General features: G+C 42.4%; 1 non-coding gene and 20 pseudogenes across 1 annotated transcript; all 21 read left to right on the top strand.

Annotated features, from left to right (window-relative positions):
* The first annotated feature begins 8 nt into the window (after positions 1–8).
* Positions 9–127, top strand: LOC149704437 (5S ribosomal RNA; annotated as a pseudogene).
* Positions 128–267: 140 nt separating this feature from the next.
* Positions 268–386, top strand: LOC149704436 (5S ribosomal RNA; annotated as a pseudogene).
* Positions 387–515: 129 nt separating this feature from the next.
* Positions 516–634, top strand: LOC149704435 (5S ribosomal RNA; annotated as a pseudogene).
* Positions 635–762: 128 nt separating this feature from the next.
* On the top strand, positions 763–881 carry LOC149704434 (5S ribosomal RNA; annotated as a pseudogene).
* A 129-nt stretch (positions 882–1,010) lies between these two features.
* On the top strand, positions 1,011–1,129 carry LOC149704433 (5S ribosomal RNA; annotated as a pseudogene).
* A 141-nt stretch (positions 1,130–1,270) lies between these two features.
* LOC149704432 (5S ribosomal RNA) lies at positions 1,271–1,389 on the top strand (annotated as a pseudogene).
* A 129-nt stretch (positions 1,390–1,518) lies between these two features.
* On the top strand, positions 1,519–1,637 carry LOC149704431 (5S ribosomal RNA). The gene has a single exon (XR_016381993.1). It is a non-coding gene; the product is annotated as a 5S ribosomal RNA (ribosomal RNA).
* A 141-nt stretch (positions 1,638–1,778) lies between these two features.
* On the top strand, positions 1,779–1,890 carry LOC149704430 (5S ribosomal RNA; annotated as a pseudogene).
* A 141-nt stretch (positions 1,891–2,031) lies between these two features.
* Positions 2,032–2,150, top strand: LOC149704429 (5S ribosomal RNA; annotated as a pseudogene).
* A 630-nt stretch (positions 2,151–2,780) lies between these two features.
* LOC149704428 (5S ribosomal RNA) lies at positions 2,781–2,899 on the top strand (annotated as a pseudogene).
* A 128-nt stretch (positions 2,900–3,027) lies between these two features.
* LOC149704427 (5S ribosomal RNA) lies at positions 3,028–3,146 on the top strand (annotated as a pseudogene).
* Positions 3,147–3,523: 377 nt separating this feature from the next.
* LOC149704426 (5S ribosomal RNA) lies at positions 3,524–3,642 on the top strand (annotated as a pseudogene).
* Positions 3,643–3,783: 141 nt separating this feature from the next.
* LOC149704425 (5S ribosomal RNA) lies at positions 3,784–3,902 on the top strand (annotated as a pseudogene).
* Positions 3,903–4,031: 129 nt separating this feature from the next.
* LOC149704424 (5S ribosomal RNA) lies at positions 4,032–4,150 on the top strand (annotated as a pseudogene).
* Positions 4,151–4,278: 128 nt separating this feature from the next.
* Positions 4,279–4,397, top strand: LOC149704423 (5S ribosomal RNA; annotated as a pseudogene).
* A 5,411-nt stretch (positions 4,398–9,808) lies between these two features.
* LOC149704422 (5S ribosomal RNA) lies at positions 9,809–9,927 on the top strand (annotated as a pseudogene).
* Positions 9,928–10,056: 129 nt separating this feature from the next.
* LOC149704421 (5S ribosomal RNA) lies at positions 10,057–10,175 on the top strand (annotated as a pseudogene).
* A 128-nt stretch (positions 10,176–10,303) lies between these two features.
* On the top strand, positions 10,304–10,422 carry LOC149704420 (5S ribosomal RNA; annotated as a pseudogene).
* A 129-nt stretch (positions 10,423–10,551) lies between these two features.
* On the top strand, positions 10,552–10,670 carry LOC149704419 (5S ribosomal RNA; annotated as a pseudogene).
* Positions 10,671–10,799: 129 nt separating this feature from the next.
* Positions 10,800–10,918, top strand: LOC149704418 (5S ribosomal RNA; annotated as a pseudogene).
* A 129-nt stretch (positions 10,919–11,047) lies between these two features.
* LOC149704417 (5S ribosomal RNA) lies at positions 11,048–11,166 on the top strand (annotated as a pseudogene).
* Positions 11,167–11,711: the final 545 nt, after the last annotated feature.

Here is an 11,711-nt window from a genome sequence, read left to right as displayed (position 1 = left end):
GTTTTCTCGGCAACGGCCATATGACGCTGAAAACACTGGTTCTCGTCCGATCACCGAAGTTAAGCAGCGTCGAGCGCAGTCAGTACTTGGGTGGGAGACCACTTAGGAACACTGCGTGCCGTTGACTATTTCACTTTTGTTTACTATTTTAAATTTCACCAGATATGAAAAAAGGGAAATTTTTTCATTAAGTTATTTATTTAAAAAGATGCAGGAAGGCTAATTTGTCTAATTAGTTTTAAATTCGAATTATTAACTAGTTCTTTCGGCAATGGCCATATCACGCTGAAAACAACGGTTCTCGTCCGATCACCGAAGTTAAGCAGCGTCGAGCGCAGTCAGTACTTGGGCGGGAGACCACTAAGGAACACTGCGTGCCGTCGGCTTTTTCTCTTTTGTTTCCTCTTTTAAATTCCACCAGATATAATTTTTTCATTTAGTTATTGTTTTAAAAAGATGCAGGAAGGCTAATTTGACTAATTAGTTTAAAATTCGAATTATTATCTAGTTGTCTCGGCAATGGCAATGGCACGCTGAAAACAACGGTTCTCGTCCGATCACAGAAGTTAAGCAGCGTCGAGCTTAGTCAGTACTTGTGAGGGAGACCACTAAGGAATACTGCGTGCCGTTGGCTTTTTCTCTTTTGTTTCCTCTTTTAAATTCCACCAGATATAATTTTTTCATTTATTATTGTTTTAAAAAGATGCAGGAAGGCTAATTTGTCAAATTAGTTTTAAACTCGAATTATTAACTAGTTCTCTCGGCAATGGCCATATCACGCTTAAAACAACGGTTCTCGTCCGATCACCGAAGTTAAGCAGCGTCGAGCGCAGTCAGTACTTGGGCGGGAGACCACTAAGGAACACTGCGTGCCGTTGGCTTTTTCTCTTTTGTTTCCTCTTTTAAATTCCACCAGATATAATTTTTTCATTTAGTTATTGTTTTAAAAAGATGCAGGAAGGCTAGTTTGTCTAATTAGTTTTAAATTCGAATTATTAACTACTTCTCTCGGCAATGGCCATATCACGCTGAAAACAACGGTTCTCGTCCGATCACCGAAGTTAAGGAGCGTCGAGCGCAGTCAGTACTTGGGTGGGAGACCACTTAGGAACACTGCGTGCCGTTGACTATTTCACTTTTGTTTTCCTCTTTTAAAATCCACCAGATATGAAAAAAGGGAAATTTTTTCATTTATTTATTGTTTTAAAAAGATGCAGGAAGGCTAATTTGTCTAATTAGTTGTAAACTCGAATTATTAACTAGTTCTCTCGGCAATGGCCATATCACGCTTAAAACAACGGTTCTCGTCCGATCACCGAAGTTAAGCAGCGTCGAGCGCAGTCAGTACTTGGGCGGGAGACCACTAAGGAACACTGCGTGCCGTTGGCTTTTTCTCTTTTGTTTCCTCTTTTAAATTCCACCAGATATAATTTTTTCATTTAGTTATTGTTTTAAAAAGATGCAGGAAGGCTAATTTGTCTAATTAGTTTTAAATTCGAATTATTAACTACTTCTCTCGGCAATGGCCATATCACGTTGAAAACAACGGTTCTCGTCCGATCACCGAAGTTAAGCAGCGTCGAGCGCAGTCAGTACTTGGGTGGGAGACCACTTAGGAACACTGCGTGCCGTTGACTATTTCACTTTTGTTTTCCTCTTTTGAAATCCACCAGATATGAGAGAAGGGAAATTTTTTCATTAAGTTATTTATTTAAAAATATGCAGGAAGGCTAATTTGTCTAATTAGTTTTAAATTCGAATTATTAACTAGTTCTTTCGGCAATGGCCATATCACGCTGAAAACAACGGTTCTCGTCCGATCACCGAAGTTAAGCAGCGTCGAGCGCAGTCAGTACTTAAGCGGGAGACCAAAACTGCGTGCAGTTGTCTTTTTCACTTTTGTTTTCCACTTTTAAATTCCACCAGATATGAAAAAAGGGAGATTTTTTCATTTATTTATTGTTTTAAAAAGATGCAGGAAGGCTAACTTGACTAATTAGTTTAAAATTCGAATTATTAACTAGTTCTCTCGGCAATGGCAATAGCACGCTGAAAACAACGGTTCTCGTCCGATCACAGAAGTTACGCAGCGTCGAGCGCAGTCAGTACTTGGGAGGGAGACCACTAAGGAACACGGCGTGCCGTTGGCTTTTTCTCTTTTGTTTCCTCTTTTAAATTCCACCAGATATAATTTTTTCATTTAGTTATTGTTTTAAAAAGATGCAGGAAGGCTAATTTGTCTAATTAGTTTTAAATTCGAATTATAAACTACCACTCTCGGCAACTTCCATATCACGCTGAAAACACTGGTTCTCGTCCGATCATCGAAGTTAAGCAGCGTCGAGCGCAGTCAGTACTTGGGAGGAAGACCACTAAGGAACACTGAGTGCCGGTGGCTTTTTTACGTTTGTTTCCTCTTTTAAATTCCACCAGATAAGAAAAAAGCAAACATATTTTCTTTTTTAAAATTTTTAAAAGATGAAGGGTAATTTGTCTAATTAGTTTTAAATTCGAATTATTAATTAGTTCTCTCGGCATTGCAATATCACGCTGAAAACAACGGTTCTCGTCCGATCGCAGACGTTAAGCAGCGTCGAGCGCAGTCAGTACTTGGGAGGGAGACCACTAAGGAACACTGCGTGCCGTTGGCTTTTTCTCTTTTGTTTCCTCTTTTAAATTCCACCAGATATAATTTTTTCATTTAGTTATTGTTTTAAAAAGATGCAGGAAGGCTAATTTGTCTAATTAGTTTTAAACTCGAATTATTAACTAGTTCTCTCGGTAATGGCCATATCACGCTGAAAACAACGGTTCTCGTCCGATCACCGAAGTTAAGCAGCGTCGAACGCAGTCAGTACTTGGGAGGGAGACCACTAAGGAACACTGCGTGCCGTTGGCTTTTCTCTTTTGTTTCCTCTTTTAAATTCCACCAGATATAATTTTTTCATTTAGTTATGGTTTTAAAAAGATGCAGGAAGTCTAATTAGTCTAATTAGTTTTAAACTCGAATTATTAACTAGTTCTCTCGGCAATGGCCATATCACGCTTAAAACAACGGTTCTCGTCCGATCACCGAATTTAAGCAGCGTCGAGCCCAGTCAGTACTTGGGCGGGAGACCACTAAGGAACACTGCGTGCCTTTGACTTTTTCTCTTTTGTTTCCTCTTTTAAATTCCACCAGATATAATTTTTTCATTTAGTTATTGTTTTAAAAAGATGCAGGAAGGCTAATTTGACTAATTAGTTTAAAATTCGAATTATTATCTAGTTGTCTCGGCAATGGCAATGGCACGCTGAAAACAACGGTTCTCGTCCGATCACAGAAGTTGAGCAGCGTCGAGCATAGTCAGTACTTGGGAAGGAGACCACTAAGGAACAGTGCCTGCCGTTGGCTTTTTCTCTTTTGTTTCCTCTTTTAAATTCCACCAGATATAATTTTTTCATTTAGTTATTGTTTTAAAAAGATGCAGGAAGGCTAATTTGTCTAATTAGTTTTAAATTCGAATTATTAACTACTTCTCTCGGCAATGGCCATATCACGCTGAAAACAACGGTTCTCGTCCGATCACCGAAGTTAAGGAGCGTCGAGCGCAGTCAGTTCTTGGGTGGGAGACCACTTAGGAACACTGCGTGCCGTTGACTATTTCACTTTTGTTTTCCTCTTTTAAAATCCACCAGATATGAAAAAAGGGAAATTTTTTCATTTATTTATTGTTTTAAAAAGATGCAGGAAGGCTAATTTGTCTAATTAGTTTTAAACTCGAATTATTAACTAGTTCTCTCGGCAATGGCCATATCACGCTTAAAAGAACGGTTCTCGTCCGATCACCGAAGTTAAGCAGCGTCGAGCGCAGTCAGTACTTGGGCGGGAGACCACTAAGGAACACTGCGTGCCGTTGGCTTTTTCTCTTTTGTTTCCTCTTTTAAATTCCACCAGATATAATTTTTTCATTTAGTTATTGTTTTAAAAAGATGCAGGAAGGCTAATTTGTCTAATTAGTTTTAAACTCGAATTATTAACTAGTTCTCTCGGCAATGGCCATATCACGCTTAAAACAACGGTTCTCGTCCGATCACCGAAGTTAAGCAGCGTCGAGCGCAGTCAGTACTTGGGCGGGAGACCACTAAGGAACACTGCGTGCCGTTGGCTTTTTCTCTTTTGTTTCCTCTTTTAAATTCCACCAGATATATTTTTTCATTTAGTTATTGTTTTAAAAAGATGCAGGAAGGCTAATTTGTCTAATTAGTTTTAAATTCGAATTATTAACTACTTCTCTCGGCAATGGCCATATCACGCTGAAAACAACGGTTCTCGTCCGATCACCGAAGTTAAGCAGCGTCGAGCGCAGTCAGTACTTGGGAGGGAGACAACTAAGGAACACTGCGTGCCGTTGGCTTTTCTCTTTTGTTTCCTCTTTTAAATTCCACCAGATATAATTTTTTCATTTAGTTATTGTTTTAAAAAGATGCAGGAAGACTAATTTGTCTAATTAGTTTAAAATTCGAATTATTAACTAGTTCTCTCGGCAATGGCAATAGCACGCTGAAAAAAACGGTTCTTGTCCGATCACAGAAGTTAAGCAACGTCGAGCGCAGTCAGTACTCGGGAGGGAGACTGTTATAATGTTGTCACGTGACCCAGACGAGGCTAGCTTATTCACGTGATCTAGACTGGCCAATAAGAAACTTACACGATAAACAAAGCTACAGTCAGGCTAGGTAGATCGGCGAGACGACAGTCAGGATCAGATACTCGAGCGATGTAGTCATTCTTAATGTTAATTTAACGAGCTTATGTCAAAGTAATAAAGATACTGTTTTTAAGTTTTATGCTGACTTATTATTATAACATGGTGATAGAGGTGGGATTACGGCCCCACGCAAACGTATACAGAAAGATCCGCACCGTCACAACACGCCAAGGCCCAAATTGATTTCGACCACAGAAGAAGGAGACTGACTCCAGATGGCATCGATCAAAAGCCCTGCGCAATTTATACCCGGTACAGACCCTGCTACCGCTTGGAGGGAATACAAAGAAGGCTACGTCATATACGCCACTGCAGCCAAGTTAAATGGCGAAACCGTATCGATTCAACGCGCCACATTCTTACACGTATTAGGCCCGGTCGGCAGAAGAATATACAATACGCTTCCAATTCCAGAAGTAGACGACGCCCGTACCGTTCCGGTAATTATAGCGGCATTTGACAGTTATTATCAACCATACAAAAACCTGCTCTATTCGCGTTATTTGTTTCTAACAACGAAACAACAAGAGAACCAAACATTCGATCATTTCTTCACGGAGTTGAAGGCCAAGGCTTATGAGTGCGATTTTACTCCATTAACTGATCAATTGATAACCACCCTAATCGTCGTAGGCATACACAATGACAAGCTACGGAAACAACTACTATCTACACCCAACCTGACACTTGACATAGCTGTTGCCCGATGTCAAGCGGCAGAAACATCCAGCATTCAGGCCTCCTTGATGGGCACACAGCACGCCACTCGGGTAAATACAACAAACGACATACCAATTGCGACCCTTGATGCAATGAATCGACGGAGGTTCCAGACACAGCGACCACGTCACACCGCACCCCCAACCATCTTGCGCCAGCCACACTGCCAAGCTAATTCTTCGCGCTTTTCAACCAGTAATCGCCGGAATACCCCGTATGAGGAGCGGCAACCTAATCACGACTGTCCCAACTGTACTACAAGTCACGGGGGGAGACCTTGCCCAGCACGGAACTCGAAATGTCTCAATTGCAACATTAGGGGACACTGGCGCCCCAAGTGTCGAAAGACGTTTTCACTTCAAGAAAGACAACAGGCCCAGGAGGACAGAGAGCCCTTACAGGACTACTCACGCCAGCCCATGGTATTTGACGAGATCCCAGCCGATTATAACGAGGTTTTCAACTACAGTATCACATTGGACACCCACACACTTGATGTACCCAAGTTAGAACTACGTCCACTTACACACTTACCGAGAGAGGACGAGATCTACGACCAAATATATCTCCTTGACAAGCCAATAACCTTCAAGGTGGATACAGGATCTCAAGTAAACATCATTCCAAACCAAATTTACGAAACATTACCAGGCAGGCTGACACTACGACAACCCGTCCACACGGTAACAGCATACTCTGGCCATACAGTCCCGATAGAAGGCATAGTCGATCTCCCATGCACCTCTTATAATGCATCAATCACCTGCCCATTTTACGTCATAAAGGACGACCGGACGCCAATCCTGGGTGCCGCAGCCTCTTTTCAACTAGGCCTCATTGAACACCACCGAAGACCATTGGGACCACGTCCAGAATATCAAGTGAACTCTACATCATTAGCTGGCGAAGAAGACCATACGACAACGACTCTACAAATTACACCCACGGAAGTAATTCGACAATACTCCTCAGTATTCGGCGAAATTGGCATAATTCCGGGCACCCATCACATACAATTGAAACCAAACACTATGCCTCACATAGCCACCGCCCACAAAATACCGATAGCACTGCAAAAGCCAGTGAGACATGAACTAAACCGACTTCTACAACTCGGAATCATAGTCCCAGTCCAGGAGGCAGTGGATTGGGTCCATCCGATGGTGGCCGCCCCAAAGAAGGATGGCACAGTCCGCATTTGTCTTGATCCTCGGCGGCTCAACAAGGCCATAATGCGCACACCATATCCAGTTCCAACGTCCCAACAAATATTTGCGGAGCTAAATGGAGCTACAATCTTTACTGTATTAGACGTCCAGAGCGCTTTCTGGAAAATAAAACTTGATGAGTTTAGTTCAAAGCTGTGCACATTTGCCACGACAGAAGGCCAATATCGTTTCACGCGCCTCCCCATGGGCATCTCAACAGGCTCGGAAGTTTGTCAAGCAGCCTTACGGCGCATCTATCCAAAGACACAATTTCCAGAAGTACATATATCGACGGACGATTTTCTTATTGCCACACCGGACATGAACTCGCACATACATTCATTAATAAGAATTCTAGAAAAAGCCTACCAAATAGGATTACGGTTTAGTAGTCAAAAACTACAACTGGCAGTAACGAAAACAACCTACATAGGACATCTCCTTACCCCATCTGGAGTACAAATAGATCCAAGAAAAGTCCAAGCGATTACGTCCTTACCACCACCAACAGACAAACTGGCGCTACAAAGCTTCCTCGGCATGATAAACTACAACGCAAAATTCATTCCTAATTCTAACGAAGACACAGCTCCACTACGAGCTTTGCTTAAAAAGGATGCAGATTTTCGATGGGAAGCCACACACCAACGCCATTATGACAACTTAAAAACACTTACATCCACAGCCCCAGTACTGGCATATTTCAACCCGGAGCAACCAATCGTACTATCAGTAGACGCAAGCCCGCACGGAGTAGGAGCCGTTCTCCTACAGGACGGACACCCAGTGGAATACGCATCGACATCTTTTAATCCAACCCAACAACGCTACGCCCAAATAGACAAGGAATTACTGGCTATAGTCTACGCATGCGAACACTTCAACTACTATGTGGCAGGAACACGATTCACCGTACAAACAGACCATAATCCTCTCATAGGATTGTTGCAAAAACCTCTCCGACTCATCTCACCACGTCTACAACGGCTTACCATGCGATTGTTTCGCTACCAGATCGATCTAATTTATGTACCTGGCAAACAACTTTTGATCGCCGACAAGCTCTCACGAGCCCCTCAAAAACACATGTTAATCAACACACCTGAACTGGAAGGCCCACAAACCGCAGTACATACCATAACTACCCACCCCCAAGAAGTACAGGATCGATACATAGAAATGACGCAGCAGGATTCTACCTTACAGCTGGTAATTGGGTTTGTAAAACGAGGCTGGCCTAAACATCAAAAGACATTACCAGAAGAATGTAAACCATACTAGCCCTATCAGGACGAATTATACTGCAAGCACCACTTACTCTTTCGTGGCACCAGATTGGTCATACCTCAAAGTATGAGACCAGAGATTCTTGGGAAAATCCATAACACTCACCAAGGCACAAACGCGTGTATTGCCAAGGCCAAACTCAACGTCTATTGGCCAAACATAACACAAGACATCACTAACTATGTGAAGGAATGCACGATCTGCATGGAACGACAACGGGCTAATCCTCCAATGAGCATGACACCACACCCGGTACCCGCTTAACCATGGGAAATGGTTGGCACAGATCTGTTTATGATCGGATCACAAACATATATTCTTCTGGTCGATTATCTTTCACATTACGTTGAAGTACAAGAACTACCTAAAGCAAACACGCAAACAGTAACCACTTTCCTGAGATCTCAATTTGCACGATATGGTCCACCTCAAAGGCTCATATCGGACAACGGACCCCCATACAACGCCATGGATTTTAAACTCTTCTTGAAGAAGTGGGGCGTACAACATGTTACGTCCTCTCCTCACTACCCCCAATCAAATGGGCTGGCCGAGAGAATGGTACAAACAATTAAGAACGCCATTATCAAGGGTAATCAAGACGGAATAGACTTAGAAACGGTCCTATTAGAATACAGGACGACCCCCAAAGTGAATCGTCCATCCCCGGCAGAATTAAGCATGGGTCGCCGGCTACGCACGTTACTCACAACTACAAACAAAACCTTGCAACCCCAGTTCCCGATACAAAAGGCCAGGACTGCCATAATTCATCAACAGGCAGACATGGTAAATAGAGCCAACGAAAAACGGACTATGACGTCAACGCCGCTATACCCGGGTCAAGCTATTTATTATCAAAAAGGGAAAAGGAGTTGGCAACCGGCAAAAATTGTTGCTAAAGCAACAGAGCCTCTGTCATACAAGATCGAGACGCCAACGGGTCAGATCTATAGACGCACCAGAATCCAACTGCGACCTAAACAGCCAGAGAATTTTTCCAATATCAGTACTCGCAATCCCACTCCACCAATACTCCCAAGACCAGACAACACGCCAGAGCAGAGTCCAAGTCCAGCAAACCATACAGCCTCGTTCAACTCAAGGACATTTTATCGAAGACAGACTGATCAACGACAGGACCCAACACTACAACCAGAGGTCATAGACGAACAACACCCTCCCAGAACAGTTCTTCAGACAGCGGGCAATCTTGATGAGACTGAACCCTCCCACACTCACGAAAGGATCCAGATGCCTGACAACGACGTCAACGAGACCAGACCACAGAGCAACCAACGGGAGGACTCCAGAACATACGCCCAGCCTAGCAGAACCAGTAGGAGAGGTAGACCATTAATACCACCACGGCGATACCAAACATAGGATAGGGCAACACTAGCATAGGCATAAAATTAAAAAAAAAAAATTAATGAAAAGAAAGATGTTATAATGTTGTCACGTGACCCAGACGAGGCTAGCTTATTCACGTGATCTAGACTGGCCAATAAGAAACTTACACGATAAACAAAGCTACAGTCAGGCTAGGTAGATCGGCGAGACGACAGTCAGGATCAGATACTCGAGCGATGTAGTCATTCTTAATGTTAATTTAACGAGCTTATGTCAAAGTAATAAAAGTACTGTTTTTAAGTTTTATGCTGACTTATTATTATAACAGAGACCACTAAGGAACACTGCGTGCCGTTGGCTTTTTCTCTTTTGTTTCCTCTTTTAAATTCCACCAGATATAATTTTTTCATTTAGATATTGTTTTAAAAAGATGCAGGAAGGCTAATTTGTCTAATTAGTTTTAAACTCGAATTATTAACTAGTTCTCTCGGCAATGGCCATATCACGCTTAAAACAACGGTTCTCGTCCGATCACCGAAGTTAAGCAGCGTCGAGCGCAGTCAGTACTTGGGCGGGAGACCACTAAGGAACACTGCGTGCCGTTGGCTTTTTCTCTTTTGTTTCCTCTTTTAAATTCCACCAAATATAATTTTTTCATTTAGTTATTGTATTAAAAAGATGCAGGAAGGCTAATTTGTCTAATTAGTTTTAAATTCGAATTATTAACTAGTTCTCTCGGCAATGGCCATATCACGCTTAAAACAACGGTTCTCGTCCGATCACCGAAGTTAAGCAGCGTCGAGCGCAGTCAATACTTGGGAGGGAGACCACTAAGGAACACTGCGTGCCGTTGGCTTTTCTCTTTTGTTTCCTCTTTTAAATTCCACCAGATATAATTTTTTCATTTAGTTATTGTTTTAAAAAGATGCAGGAAGGCTAATTTGTCTAATTAGTTTAAAATTCGAATTATTAACTAGTTCTCTCGGCAATGGCAATAGCACGCTGAAAAAAACGGTTCTCGTCCGATCACAGAAGTTAAGCAGCGTCGAGCGCAGTCAGTACTCGGGAGGGAGACCACTAAGGAACACTGCGTGCCGTTGGCTTTTTCTCTTTTGTTTCCTCTTTTAAATTCCACCAGATATATTTTTTTCATTTAGTTATTGTTTTAAAAAGATGCAGGAAGGCTAATTTGTCTAATTAGTTTTAAATTCGAATTATTGACTAGTTCTCTCGGCAATGGCAATAGCACGCTGAAAAAAACGGTTCTCGTCAGATCACAGAAGTTAAGCAGCGTCGAGCGCAGTCAGTACTCGGGAGGGAGACCACTAAGGAACACTGCGTGCCGTTGGCTTTTTCTCTTTTGTTTCCTCTTTTAAATTCCACCAGATATATTTTTTTCATTTAGTTATTGTTTTAAAAAGATGCAGGAAGGCTAATTTGTCTAATTAGTTTTAAATTCGAATTATTGACTAGTTCTCTCGGCAATGGCAATAGCACGCTGAAAAAAACGGTTCTCGTCCGATCACAGAAGTTAAGCAGCGTCGAGCGCAGTCAGTACTCGGGAGGGAGACCACTAAGGAACACTGCGTGCCGTTGGCTTTTTCTCTTTTGTTTCCTCTTTTAAATTCCACCAGATATAATTTTTTCACTTAGTTATTGTTTTAAAAAGATGCAGGAAGGCTAATTTGTCTAATTAGTTTTAAACTCGAATTATTAACTAGTTCTCTCGGCAATGGCCATATCACGCTTAAAACAACGGTTCTCGTCCGATCACCGAAGTTAAGCAGCGTCGAGCCCAGTCAGTACTTGGGCGGGAGACCACTAAGGAACACTGCGTGCCGTTGGCTTTTTCTCTTTTGTTTCCTCTTTTAAATTCCACCAGATATAATTTTTACCTCTCCGAGTGACGTATGTCACGGAGAGGTATTAAACCGGCCGTGTCTGTGTGTCTGTGTGTCTGTCAGACCCCACGTGACCGCGTTCGCAGTTTGCGTATTGGAGCAAACAAATACCCGATTTCCGGAACGCGTTCGTGGTTCACGGAAATTTGGCCATTCATCTACCAACACAAGTCTTTACTAACTGGCTTCTAAGGACCACAATCTGCTAGTCTTTGTCCATCCCACATGGACACTAGTCTGTACTTGCTAGCTTCTAAGCACCACCATCTTCTGTTCTTCGTCAATTTCACCTTGACACCAGCTTCTATGCACCACCATCTTCTGTTCTTCGTCAATTCCACATTGACACCAGGTTCTATGCACCACCATCTTCTGTTCTTCGTCAATTCCACATTGACACCAGCTTCAATGCACAGCCATCTTCAGGTCTTTTGTCCATTCCACATGGACGCCAGTCAGTACATTCTGGCTTCTTTTCCTCCTTCATCGTT

The sequence above is a fragment of the Phalangium opilio genome, unplaced genomic scaffold (assembly GCF_054372755.1).
Source record: "Phalangium opilio isolate 3A_F unplaced genomic scaffold, DU_Popi_V2 ptg000017l_1, whole genome shotgun sequence".
Taxonomy (NCBI): Eukaryota; Metazoa; Arthropoda; class Arachnida; order Opiliones; family Phalangiidae; genus Phalangium; species Phalangium opilio.
The sequence above is the reverse complement of the archived record's forward strand: the minus strand, read 5'-3'. Positions and strand labels throughout refer to the sequence as shown.